Here is a 13,761-nt window from a genome sequence, read left to right on the forward strand (position 1 = left end):
AGAAAGAGTGGGACACGACTGAGCGACTGAACTCAACTGAACTGGTTACTTTCTACAGAGATCACGTAAGGCAGAAAGCTGAAAGTGTTTATTATCTGGTCCATGACAGAAAGCATTTGCTGACCCTTGAGGAAAAGCAAAATAATTTCTTCTCACATACATTCACAAACAACTATGTACTGAGTCTTAGGCTTATTTTAGGTGCTGGGCATCCAGCAGTAAAAACACAGATGAAACTTCTTGCCTTTGGTGGGGGGTGGGCAACATCTTGGTCGAGGGAGTTAGACAACAAGCAAAATAATGAAGAAAATTATGTGACCTGCAGGTGATAAGTGTTATAAACAGGAAAGGGGATCTAGAGGTTTGGTGGGGGCAATTCAAGTGAAGTGGTCAAGGTGACAACTTAAAAAGATGCACAACCTGAGGGTTGTGAGTTAAGTTTTATTTGGGGCAAAGCAAGGACGGTAGCCCGGGAGGCAGTGTCTCAGATAGCTCTGAAAGCCTGCTCCAAAGTGGCAGGGGCAAGGTCAATATACAAGGTTTTGGTGAAGGGGGAGTTCAATGCCGTGAAGCAATCATTTTACATAAGGTGTTTATTAGTCATGAGGATCTGGTGGCACCGTGAAGGGAGTTAGTGCTTCTTTAGATATGAGGAGATGCAAGGATTGAGCTACTAAAATCTGTTCCTAAAAATATCCAACTATCTGAAGACCTGTCCTATCAGATTCCCTGGAGCAGAGTGCCTCATTCCACCCTGAACTCCCTCAGGGGTTGTTGAAGGTTAGCAGCTATAGCAGCAATCTTGAGAGTCCCTTGGACTGCAAGGAGATCAAAGCAGTCAGGCCCAAAGGAAATCAGTCCTGAATATTCATCGGAAGGACTGATGCTGAAACTCCAATACTTTGGCCACCTGATGTGAAGATCTGACTCGTGGGTTCATCTCCATAGAGGCAGATGGCAAATGCTTTTGTTGTTCAGTTGTTGGCAATGCTCTGAGTAAGTGCCGATTTGTAATTGACAAAAGGCAGCATCCCTTGAAAAAGGAGAGGAAAGAGGACCCCAGGCTGGGGGAGGAGCCAGTGCAAAGGCCCTGAGGCAGGAGCGCGGTTGTAGATTTGAGAAGAAGCCAGGAGCAGCCAGTGTGTTGGCGCAGGTGAAAGAGGGAGAGTGGTGGAGCCCAGGACAGACGGCAGTAGCAGCCACCCACGGGGACATCCTGGGGACCAGGGTGTGTTCCCTGGCGGGAATGAGCAGCAGGTGGCTTCTGACACATGACCTAACCTGACATAGACGGGCTAGAACCCCCGCCTCTGTGCCGAGAAGAGCCTGAGGTAGGGGGACAGAAGCAGGGGCCAGCAGGGATCCCTGCAGGGGCTGGGATCCGGGAGTGGTAGGCCAAGGGTGGTGGTAGCATCCAGTGGTGAACAAGTCCAGGGGCAGGGGCTGGCCTGAAGTTGATGTCACAAGTTGGGGGTGAGAGCAGAGAGGAGTAAAACGTGACCCCAGACACATGACCTTTAGGCTGCTTCCGATCTCATCTGGCTTTTCCTTCCTGGCTTCCCACTCAGGAAGCCCCTCGGGGACAGGGGTCACTTCCATCCTGTCCATCCCTGTAGCCACCTCTCCACTGTACACAGAGGGCACTCAGCCGACATCTGTGGGATAAACACGTGAGTGATGAGCCGAGAGCGCGATCTTCTGCTCTTTGGGTGGGGGGAGTATGAGCAGAATTATGTCTCCTCAAATTCACATGCTTCGGTCCTGACCCCTGCAACACCCTAGAATGTGACTGTATTTGGAGATGGGGGGTCTTTAAAGAGGTGGTTAAGATAAAATGAGGTCACTAGGGTGGGTCCTTATCCCACTGGACTGAAGAGGAGGTCAGGACACAGACAAAGCACGTGGGGGACACAGGGAGGAGACAGCTGTCTACAGCCCAGGAGAGAGGCCTCAGGTAGCCCTGCTCACACCCGGATCTCTGAGGCCAGCCTCCAGGACTGGAGACCGTAAACGTCTGTTGTTTGAGCTGCCTCGTCTGTGGGACTTTGCTATAGGGGCCCGGAGACTCACATAGGAGCAACGTGGAGCAGGGTGTGACCTCCACGTGGGGAGAAAACAGACCCTGAAGGCCAGCACTCAGCCAGCACATCTGGGAGTTGCTGAGCAGGCTGGGGCAGGACCCTGATCTCCCGGGGGCCCACACCCATCCTGGGGACGTGGGACCAGGCAGCAGACAGTGGGCGTGCTCCTCTGGGGGTGGTGGCGGGATGATGTCCCTGGAAGGGAGCAACTCCAGCTCTCACCCGTTTGCTTGGCTGTGACACCTGCCCCAGCACCTGCGTTGCAGGGAGGAAGCCAGTTCTGACTCCATGTTGGAGACTGTTTCTTTGACTTGCTTTTTGTAAAGCAAGTTGGCTTTGTTCTTGCCATTATAATCACACTCAGTGGCTTGCCTGGAGGACCCTGCCCCTCTGCTGGACTGTAAAGTGCCTTTGTTAGGCTCGAGGAGAGACAGTTTGTCCCTCCCTGTCTACCTGTCATATCCACAACTGGGCACTGTTTTCTCTTTGACTCCGTCTCTTCATTCTTTCTGGAGTTATTTCTCCACTCTCGTCTGTAGCACACTGGGTGCCTACCGACCTGGAGAGTTCATGCGACATAACTTTTTGCCTTTTCATACTGTTCATGGGCTTCTCAAGGCAAGAATACTGAAGTGGTTTGCCGTTGCCTTCTCCAATGAAGACTCTTGAGAGTCCCTTGGACTGCAAAGAGATCAAACCAGTCAATCCTAAAGGAAATTGGTCCTGAATATTCATTAGAAGGACTGATGCTGAAGCTGAAACTCCAATACTTAGGCCACCTGATGCGAGGAACTGATTCATTGGAAAAGACCCTGATGCTGGGAAAGATTGAGGGTGGGAGGAGAAGGTGATGACAGAGGATGAGATGGTTGGATGGCACCACCGACTCAATGGACATGAGTTTGAGCAAGCTCCGGGAGTTGGTGATGGGCAGGGAGGCCTGGCGCGCTGCAGCCCATGGGGTCGCAATGAGTCGGAGGCGACTGTGACTGAGCTGAACCTGTGAATAGAAGAGATTGACACACTCATTTCTCCAAAGGCTGGCCATCCCCTTGGAGGTGTTTTGCAAGACTGAAGCCCCCTCCACTTCACCTCCCCACTGCCTCTCTCTCTCTGTTCCTCCTTCTGACTTTAGTTCCTCATTGCTCCTTTGTCTCTAGTCTACAAAAGGACCCAGAATCCAGACCCCAATAGGATGGTTATTTGAAAGCGTTAGCCTTCCATCTTCTTGGCCTGCCAGCTCCCCGATCAAAGTCTCTTCCCTGCTTCAGCACCTCATCTCTTGAATGCGAACGGAGTGAGCTTGGACTTGATAACACCTCTACAGTGTGGGGGAAACCAGGCTGGATTCACTGTGGGTTCCTCCCAAGCAGCCCTGGTGCCGGGGAAAGGGCATCTCAGGCCGTGAGGCTCCGCCCCCGGCCCCGCCCTGCTGGCGCCCACTGTGGGCGGGCTGGGTGGGTGGGGGGTGATGCTTCCACGTGGCCAGGCCCGCTGCTAACCCACCAGCCGCTTCCTCTGGGTGCGTCCGTTTCCTGCAGATCTACTCCGCAGAGGCTGCACTCCCTTCCCTCGCTGCTGCTGCAGGGGGCCAGCACCCCAGGGCCCAGGCAGGTTGGCACCATGATCCCAGAGGGCCTGACCATCACCCCCACAGGCCACCTGGGATGGCACCAGCAGAGGCTGAGGCCGTGGGACCCGCTCCTCTGGGCCCGGTTTGCGTTCCCGTCCGATGGGTCTGAGCAGCGGGAAGCACATTCCCAGCGCAGTGCATTGGCCTGGGGCCCAGCTGCCCGGCGCAGGGTGAGGTCACGTCCTGCAGCGGCCGCACGGAAAGGGTGGGGCTCCCCCTCCCGCGGGGACTCCCGTGGTCCAGGCCTTTACCCAGAGACCCCAGGGGAAGGGGTGGCTGGGGGTGGCCTCCGGGCTGGGGATGAATGAGCTGGCGCCCGTCCTGCACTGCAGCGTGAGCTGGGGCCACCGGGGTCCCACACTGGACCTCCTTCCCACTGAGCTGAGGGAATGGCCAGCATCTCGGGGGTCCCTTGGCCGGCCACCCCTCGTGGTGTTTGCGCTGGCAGAGGTCGTGAACTGGGAAAGACGGGGAGGGGTCTCCATCCAGGGGCTGGCAGAGAGGGAGTGGACGCCAGCAGGGGTGGGTGCCTGCTAAGGTGTGGGGCAAAGCTCAGTGGGCACAACGCAGCAGAGGCGAGCATCCCGCTTCCATCCTGACCTCGGGTGCGGGGAGGGACTGCTCTGGAGGCCCTGAGCCTCCAACCCCAGCAACTGACCTGGTCTCTCAACAGAGAGAGCAAAAGCATCAGTCGCTCAGTTGTGTCCAACTCTGTGAGACCCCAGGGACTGTAGCCCACCAGGCTCCTCTCTGGCCAGGGGTTTCCCAGGCGAGAATATTGGAGTGGGTATCCATTTCATTCTCCAGGGTATCTTTGTGATTCAGGGATTGAACCCACGTCTTATTGCGTGGTTCCAATTCATCCTTGCCCCCTCTGCACTTGTCATCAGCCCCTGGCCCCCACCCTCTTGCCTGCTGCTCCCCAGAAGAAGGCTGAAGGTCCAGTGGGTCCCCTACATCTGACCGCCCTGGATGGTGGAAAGCAGACACCTTCTGGAGGTGCCGTGTCCCCATGCAGAGGGCTCCCAAGCAGCTTGCATCGCAGGCTGATTCTTCACCCTCTGAGCCACCAGGGAAGCCCTAAGTGAAAAGACACCAAAATTAAAAGTTGCAAAAAAAAAAAGAGAGAGAGAAAGCGCTGACCTGATCGCAGTGGCAGCGCTCCCAGCCGGGTGACGCTGCGTGGCCCACTTCACCTCTCGGGCACCCCCTCCTCTGGTACCTGTGCCCACCGCCTGCTGGGAGGTCCCTGGGACTAGAAACTCAGAACTTGAATGCATGTGGCCCCCTGGTGCTCTCAGAGCTTCTCGGCTCTGTCCCCAAAATGTCCCCGGCTAGTGGGAGTCCTCTGGATGGGGACACGGTGCCTCCAGGTGTCCACTTTCCACCGTCCAGGGCGATTAGAAGTAGGGGACCCACTGGACCTTCAGCCTGCATCTGGGGAGCAGCAGGCAAGAGGGTGGGGGCCAGGGGCTGATGACCAAGCAGGGAGGGGGCGAGGATGAATCAGGCGCTGCGGGCAGGGTGCAGCGCTGGGGATGGGAGAGGGGCAGGGCTAGAAGGACAAGGCAGGGGAGGGCTTTGGAGACGATTTAGACTTCAGGACGGTTGGGATCCTGGCTTCCCTGTGGCTGGGGTGCCCCATACCTGCCCATACTGCCCAAACTGTATATATACAGCTGGACACATACAGCTCTGTTTGAAATGACAGGCAATGTCCCATTTGGGATCTGAGCTGCAGATGATTTTCTCTGTTTGAGTTAAAATCTACATGGGACAGAACTCCCCCCATGCTGGCTGAGAGGAGGGGACCTCCTTTTTCTTCTGTTCACCTGGGTTCCCACAAACCTCATCTGGGTTCCTCCACTGCCTCAGGTGTGTGAAGGGGATGCAGTGAAACAGCAGCAGAAAACAGGCGGGAGGGTGTGCGTCAACCACAGAACTCAAATATCAAACCCGGGGCACATTGGGTACTGTGGTGAAGTGCTCTCGCCCCGCAGCGGGTGGTGAGGGCAGCGTCACACAGCCTGTAGGATTAGGGTGACGAGCCAGCCCAGTTTGTGGGGCCCAAGGTGGTTTCTGGATGTGAGACTTCTGGAGCTGATGATGATGCTGGAGGTGATACTGGAGGTGATGCTGGGGGTGATGGAGATGATGTTGGAGGTGATGTTGGAGGTGATACTGGGGGTGATGTTGGAAGTGATGTTGGAGGTGATGCTGAGGGTGATGCTGGGGGTGATGCTGGGAGTGATGCTGGGGGTGATGCTGGGGGTGATGCTGGAGGTGATGCTGGAGGTGTTGTTGGGGGTGATGTTGGACGTGATGTTGGATGTGATGTTGGAGGTGATGTTGGAGGTGATGCTGGAGGTGATGCTGGAGGTGATGGAGGTGATGCTGGGGGTGATGCTGGGGGTGATGCTGGAGGTGATGCTGAGGGTGATGCTGGGGGTGTTGGAGGTGATGCTGGGGGTGATGTTGGAGGTGATGCTGGGAGTGATGCTGGGGGTGATGCTGGGGGTGATGCTGGAGGTGATGCTGGGAGTGATGCTGGAGGTGATGTTGGAGGTGATGTTGGAGGTGATGCTGGGGGTGATGGAGGTGATGCTGGGGGTGATGCTGGAGGTGATGCTGGGGGTGATGCTGGAGGTGATGCTGGGGGTGATGCTGGAGGTGATGTTGGAGGTGATGTTGGAGGTGATGCTGGGGGTGATGGAGGTGATGCTGGGGGTGATGCTGGGGGTGATGCTGGGGGTGATGTTGGAGGTGATGCTGGAGGTGATGTTGGAGGTGATGCTGGAGGTGATGCTGGGGGTGATGCTGATGCTCTTGCTGGAGGCATCGCTGGTGATGCTGGTCCTGATCTGCAGGTGATGCTGGAGGTGGTGAAGGAGGGGAGTGAGGAGAATCTGACTGTATACACAGGTGCCTTCTAGCTGTGTGTAACTTTCTCTTTCTACCCTCTGAAAGCACAAGGCTGAGAAGTAAACCCTCGATGAAGGCACCCTGGAGGGGCCTCCCCAAGTCTCAGGCAGGGCCCTGCAGTATGGAGAGCTAGGCCAGAGACCTGGTTTCCCTCTGGCCTCACCACAGAGGCTCTCTGGATCTTAGCTTCTCCATCCCTAGAGTGGAGGATAATGCTGGGCCTAACATATCATTTGTTGAGAGCAGTCGACGAGATGACACGGTAGGAAAAGCCCCGAGAGGCGTGTCCGGCCCCCAAGCCCTGATGCGCATTAGCTCTTCCTGTTCTCCAAGGATCCAGACTGAGAGGCCAGTTCTAACTGGGAGCCAGCCCAGCTCACGTCCCCATGCCAGGTAGGCCCCCCGCCCCTTTGGTGAAGACCCAAACTCCTCAGGGTAGGGACCCACCAGGGTCCCCATATGAGGTGGGGCTGGGTCTCCTGCCTCCTGGCTCCCCGCTCTCTGCGGGCCTGGCGGTCCAGGAGCCGCTGCCGGGTGGGCAGCCGGCGGGCTCTGCCCCATTTAGCACAGACACTGTCTGTGTCTCCTGGCCGCCCAGTGGCCGGGGGCGTCTGGACAGCTCCCGCACACAGGCGGCGGCTTGTTCGCTGGGGCGGCCCCGTCTGCAGTGCCTCTCTGTCCCAGCTCTGTCTGTCTGGACTTGGAGAGCCAGAGAAATTTCCACCGCTTGGAGCTGTTTGTTGATCTTTCCAGAGCCCACGAAGGGGCCCTGGGTGGCTCTGCCTGGAGCTCAGGCTGTGTGGGGACCAGCCTTGGTCAGCCAGGGAGCCAGCCCGCACTGGGGCCTGCAGATGAGGCCACAGGCGGGCTGGCCCAGGGGTGACGGGGTGAGGTCTGTGGAGGTCAGAGAGCCACTGGGACACCTTCTCAGCCTCGTGACTGCCTTGGCTCTTGAAGAGCACTTCTCCGAAGCAGAGAGAACCAGGGCGCTGCCTCCAGCAGGAACAGGGGGCCCCTCGGGAGGGGCCAGAAGGCCTTGGAATGTCTAGTTCACCCCAGCGGCCGGTCAAGCCAGCTCAGAGGTTCTGGCCACTGGCATACCCTGGCCTGACAGCACTGAGCTCCAGATCCCAAGGAGAACCACCCAGAGAGGGATGGCAAGCGCCAGGTCCGCAGACACTGGGCCACCATCACTAGCACCGAGAGGTGGACCCCAATCCCGCAGACCCCCATGGGTGGTCTCCGAAGCAGTGGGAGGATAGCCAGACATGGGGTGCTTCGTTCATGCCAGGCTCCTGAGGGTCATCCCCAAAGAGCCCAGAGCTGGGGGTAGGGGTGAGTCGTGCCTAAGAAATAATTGATCAGAGGCTGGGCCAGCGGCTGTGGCAGCAGTGGAGGGGCTAGCCTGGGGCCAGAGGTCCGCTGCCTGGGGCAATACAATGCATACAGCTGCTCATTGCTGCCCATCGGAGGCTCAGGCCATCTGCAGAAGGGGGCCCTTTACAAGTGAGCATCCCAGGAGGCCCATCTGCCTGACAGCAGGTACCTCAGAGTCCAGCCACGACCTGTGGAAAAGGAAAGAATAAGCAAAGGATGGAAGGATGGCAAGAAGGAAGACAGCCAGGCAATGCTAAAGGTAAAGGATCCGGAAATCGCAGAATTGCCAGCTTGCCAAATCACGAGAGGAGTGAAGGTGACCAGCACAGACGTGTGTGTGGTCCACCTCAAAGCCTGTAGGCTCTGTGTCCAGCAAGCAGATTTGGTCTCAGATCCCTAGCTGCCCTGGGACCCTTGCACAGTCAAGTGGAGCTTGGTTGTGCAGCACTCTGGATAGAGCTGGTTATGCTGCAGTAACGTTCACGCGTGCTCCATCGCTCGGTCATGTCTGACTCTTTGTAACCCCATGGACCGTAGCCCACCAGCTCTTCTGTCCTTGGGATTCTCCAGGCAAGAACCCTGGAGTGGGTAGCCATTCCCCTCTCCAGGGGATCTTGCCAGCCCAGGGATCGAACCTGGGTCTCCTGTATCTCCTGCATTGACAGGCGAGTTCTTTACCACTGGGCCACCTGGAAAGCCCATGCTGCAGTATCTGAGCAGCTCGAAAAAGCAAAGGCTTTTGTCTGGTTCACGCAGCATGTCCATCACAGACCCACCAGGACCTCCACTGACCAGGGAGCCTTGCTCTCTAATGTGCAAAGAAAGGCCGGAGACCCATCCTCACCGGCCCTGACACCAAGTCCAGGAGCCCCCTTCCTGCCCTCGGGTCTCAGGCAGCGCACAGCCCTACACAGCATCAGGTCAGACAAGGGCCCTCCGTCCAGGAAGGAGGTGCGGGGCTGGGCCCCAAGCGCTGTCAGCCCTGCTGTCCTGCGGCCCCCTTGAGGAGGGCAGTGGGAGCCGATCAGAGGGAGGATCCCAGCGTGAGGGCCCCTGCTTTCCAACGCCCGGGAAAAGCGGACCCTCACCTAGAGGCCTGCTCTCCGAGGGGCCCGAGGGGCCGGAGGATGGTGGTTTCCGCTCTGGAAAGGGCTCGGCTGGGGAAACACCCTGGGGACCCCACGGTGGCGCCTGACCCGGGGCCCCTCCCCTGGCCCACCTGAGGCTGCACCCAGTGGACGTGAAAAGCCGGTGGATGGGGGCCAGAGGGGCTCAGACCACCAGACAGTGGTCCCTTTTGGACCGAGGCCGTCAACCTCATCTCTGACACAGCCACCAGGGCATGAACTTCCCATCTGCCCCTCCAGAGAAGACCCCGCTGTGGAGGGTGGGGTGGGGTACCCCAGGGAGGGCTCTAGGGGTCAGCACTCAGCAACTGTGGATCATGGAGCACGTGGGTAAGCTGAGCTCCACGGAAGGGGTTCTCACCTCGCTCCAACCATCCTGTGAACACAGCCTCCCCGTCCCCTTGCCCCCCACTGGCTCCCGCCGGAAGGCAGGCGAGTGGGAGATTCCAACCAAAGGACACCCAGGATGGCCCATGATTCTCCCAAGGGCGCCCCCACCAGAGCAGAGTTTCCAGGGCTCCAGGTCCGTGCCTTGCCTCCCTCCTGGGGGCCTGGGGGCCACTGCCCAGCCCGTGGCTCCGCGTGGTCCCCAAGCAGAGCTCACGGGCGCTGTGTCCTGAGGGGCCCTTCTGGGCCCTCCCCTGACCCACGTGGCTCCACTCCTCCCCAGTGTTGGCAAAGGCATGCGGATGCCCTGACGTCGGAGCTAAAACGGGCTCCGTTTTCACCAGGAAAGGTTTGAGTGTTTCCTTTTTTCCTGCCCTTTATTCATGTACTTCCTGGCATGCAATCAGAGGGCATTGTGTGCTGGAGTGGACAACTGCCTTCCAGTGAAAGGAAAACCCGGGAGCGCCCCCCACCCCCCGCCGCACACCACACACACACCAGGAAGAGGTGCCCAGGCTCGGGACCAGCTGGGCAGTGATGGGCACGAGGGGGCGCCGGGCCCCAAAAGCTATCAGGAATTTCAACACGGCGACGGCAGAGCATGAGCCCCGCGTGGGCAGCGTGACGCCAGGTCTGGAAGGCAGCCCTGCCCGGCGGGGAGGGGCTGGGACCGTGGGCTGGCCCTTCGCCTCCAGGTCTCCGTTCCCACGACTGTAAACGGGGGTGTGGCGGGCAGAGGGAGGGCAGCGGTGCCCACGGTGTTCCTGGCCCCGGAGTTCGTCTGCATCCAGTCTTGTCCGGGGCTGCAGCTGGGTGGGGGCTGGCACCCAGGGATGCCCAGGTGCTGGCTTGCCACCCTCACTGAACTGGAATAACCCCCTAAAAGAGTGGTCCATTTGCTGCAACCATGTGGGAGTGGGGGCAGGTGTGAGGGCCCCCAGGCTGATCCAGGGAGAGGGGAGGCTACAGCAGGGAGTGGGCATGTAGCCAAGGACCACCCCACCTCTCTCCAAGGCTATGGGGGGGAGCAGGGGGACAGATGAAAAAAGACAGGGCTTTGGAACAGGACATGGCTCAAGCTTGTGAATGAGAATCTTCTTGTTGGTTCCTTCATTCATTGTCCATCCATCCATCCATCCATCCGAGGTTCATCGAGCACCTGATGTGTGCCAGGCCTGTGCTGCGGCCAGAGCCTCAGGCAGAGGTGCCCGGAAACCTCTGACACCAAGCTGCACCCATGTTCCCCCCGCCTTATGCTGACCCAGCTTCTGTGCCCAGAGGTCAGACCCTGCTACAGGCACATCCTCTAAGCCTGGCTGTATGGCATCTGCGTGGAGGGGGGGGTCTGCCTCTTTACCCCGACTCCGTGACCCCTCCTCCAGGCACCCCCCGCCCCCCACAAACAGCCCACTCCCTGCCTCCGGCTCTGTCCTCTTATCTCCGCTCCTCAAGTCTCGCTGATGTCCCTGTGGTTTTCCTCCCAGACCTCTCGCCTTTGGTCTGCTGCAGGCCACGGTCCCCTCCGCAGGCCGCCATCCCCTCTGCAGGCCACCGTCCCCTCCGCAGGCCGCTGTCCCCTCCGCAGGACAGGCCGGGGCTGCTCTGGGGACTCTGGCCTTTCCTGCTCCCTCCAGGGGGCCTCCATCGCCAGGACAGAGTCTGGCCCCTCGACAGGGACCTCCCACCACCCGTGGTCCCTTCCTTCCTCTGCTTCATCTCAAGGAGTCACTTGGGGTCTCTGAGCACACCAGGCGCTCTTGCGCCACTCGGCCTTTGCACGCGCTGTTCCTTCATCCTAGAAAGATCTCCTCCCTCCTCCCGTTTGTAAGTTTCCCTCTAGCCCATGGGTAAGCAGGTCAGTGGCCGTGGCCTCCCTGCTCATCTCTGTCCCAGCCCCTCCTTTCACCTTTCTGGTGGTCTCTCTGATTCTAAAGACTGTGCAGATGTCGAGGGCTAAGGACCAGGACCCCAGCACTCAGCACAGTGCTCAGTTACTATGTGTGGAATGAACAAATGAATCGGCTTTAGCCTTCATTTGCTTGCACTTACTCTGTGACCTTGACCTTTTCCTATCAGACCTCAAATTCCTCATCAGTGCCCCGTGTGCAGCATCAGGCTCCATGTCCCAGGGCCGTGGCATGATGCCAGTCTGCTCAGCTCTGATCCCCAGGGTCCGAAACAAGGACGGTGCCACTTTCCTGGAAGATCGGCTGTGTGAGTTGATTTCCTTTTCCGGCGACACGCTTTGCTTCGCTCCATATTTTCCTGGCAAACTCTCTCTTGCAGGACATTGACAGGTATACTCCAGAATTCATGGGAAATTGCAAAGGGCCAAGAGGAGTGAAGCTCTTAGACAAGCTGAGGGCTGACGGTAAATTTCAAGGCCAGTAACAGGGCAATAATATCTCAGTGCAGCACTGGCCCAGACAACCCCATCCACCAATGGTTCAGGGACCCCCGCAGGGGCTCATGTGCCAGGCCAAAGGGGCCACGGCAGGCCTTTTCTTTAAGCGACTTCGGGTTAATGGGTCCTCCTAAGAGAAACTGTATCTTGACCTTCACCTGGCAACACACAAATAAATTCCTGATGGATCCCAGATCTGATGGGACACTTGTACAGGAAATAGGAAAGAAGACCTTTATCACAATGCAGCAGGAGATGATTTCTTTTTAAAAAAAGCCTTTTATGTCATATTATAGTAGAGCTGATTAACAGTGCTGTGATAGTTTCAGGCGGACAGAGAAGGGACTCAGCCGTACACATGTACGTGCATGCTCAGTGGCTTTAGTCGTTTCCAGCTCTTTGCAACTCTATGAGCCACAGCCCGCCAGGCTCCTCTGTCCATGGGATTCTCCAGGCAAGAACACTGGAGTGGGTTGCCATGCCCTCCTCCAGGGGATCTTCCCACCCCAGGAATCTAACCCGCATCTCTTGTGTCTTCCACACTGGCAGGCGAGTTCTTTACCACGAGCACCAACTGGGACGCCCACCAGCCCTACACATGCATGTATCCATTCTCTCCCAAACTGCAATGATTTCTTAAATGAGACACATGAGGCCAACCATAAGAGGAAATGTTTATAAATTAAATTGCATGAAGATGATTAAGAATTACTGCTGCTGCTGCTAAGTCGCCTCAGTTGTGTCCGACTCTGTGCGACCCCATAGACGGCAGCCCACCAGGCTCTGCTGTCCCTGGGATTCTCCAGGCAAGAACCCTGGAGTGGGTTGCCATTTCCTTCTCCAATGCAGGAAAGTGAAAAGTGAAAGTGAAGTCGCTCAGTTGTGTCCGACCCTCAGCGACCCCATGGACTGCAGCCTACCAGCCTCCTCCATCCATGAGATTTTCCAGGCAAGAGTACTGGAGTGGGGTGCCAATTACTGCCGTTCATCAAATGTTATTCAGTTTAGTTCAGTCGCTCAGTCGTGTTGGACACTTTGTAACCCCATGGTCTGCAGCATGCCAGGCCTCCCTGTCCATGACCAATTCCCAGAGCTTGCTCAAACTCATGTCCATCGAGTCGGTGATGCCATCCAGCCATCTTGTCCTCTGTCATCCCCTTTACCTCCTGACTTCAATCTTTACCAGCTTCAGGGTCTTTTCCAAGAAGAAGAGTCAGCTCTTCATACCATGTGGCCAAAGCATTGGAGCTTCAGCTTCAGCTTCAGTCCTTTCAATGAATAGTCAGGATTGATTTCCTTAAGGATTGACTCATTTGATCTCCTTGCAGTTCAAGGGACTCTCAAGAGTCTTCTCCAGCACCACAGTTCGAAAGCATCAGTTCTTTGGCGCTCAGTCTTCCTTATGGCCCAACTCTCACATCCATACATGACTGCTGGAAAAACCATAGATTTGACTGTACAGACCTTTGTCAGCAAAGTATTGTCTCTGCTTTTTAATATGTTGTCTAGGTTTGTCATAGTTTTTCTTCCAAGGAGCAAGTGTCTTTTAATTTCACAGCTGCAGTCACCATCTGCAGTGATTTTGGAATTTAAAAAAAAAAATGTCACTGTTTCCATTGTTTCCCCATCTATTTGCCATGAAGTGATGGGACCAGATGCCATGATGTTAGTTTTTTGAATGTTGAGTTTTAAGCCAACTTTTTACTCTCTTCTTTCACCTTCATCAAGAGGATTTTAGTTCCTCTTCATTTTTTGCCATAACGGTGATCTGCATATCTGAGGTTATTGATATTTCTCCCAGCAATCTTGATTCCAGAATGTGCTTCATCC

The 13,761-nt window shown here is 56.8% G+C and overlaps 1 long non-coding RNA gene across 1 annotated transcript; it reads left to right on the top strand.

The window, feature by feature from the left end:
* Positions 1-9,934: 9,934 nt before the first annotated feature.
* On the top strand, positions 9,935-13,543 carry LOC138426474 (uncharacterized). Its single transcript, XR_011251649.1, has 2 exons — positions 9,935-11,741; positions 12,481-13,543. It is a non-coding gene; the product is annotated as an uncharacterized lncRNA (long non-coding RNA).
* The last annotated feature ends 218 nt before the right edge of the window (positions 13,544-13,761 follow it).

The sequence above is a fragment of the Ovis canadensis genome, chromosome 21, assembly GCF_042477335.2.
Source record: "Ovis canadensis isolate MfBH-ARS-UI-01 breed Bighorn chromosome 21, ARS-UI_OviCan_v2, whole genome shotgun sequence".
NCBI lineage: Eukaryota > Metazoa > Chordata > Mammalia > Artiodactyla > Bovidae > Ovis > Ovis canadensis.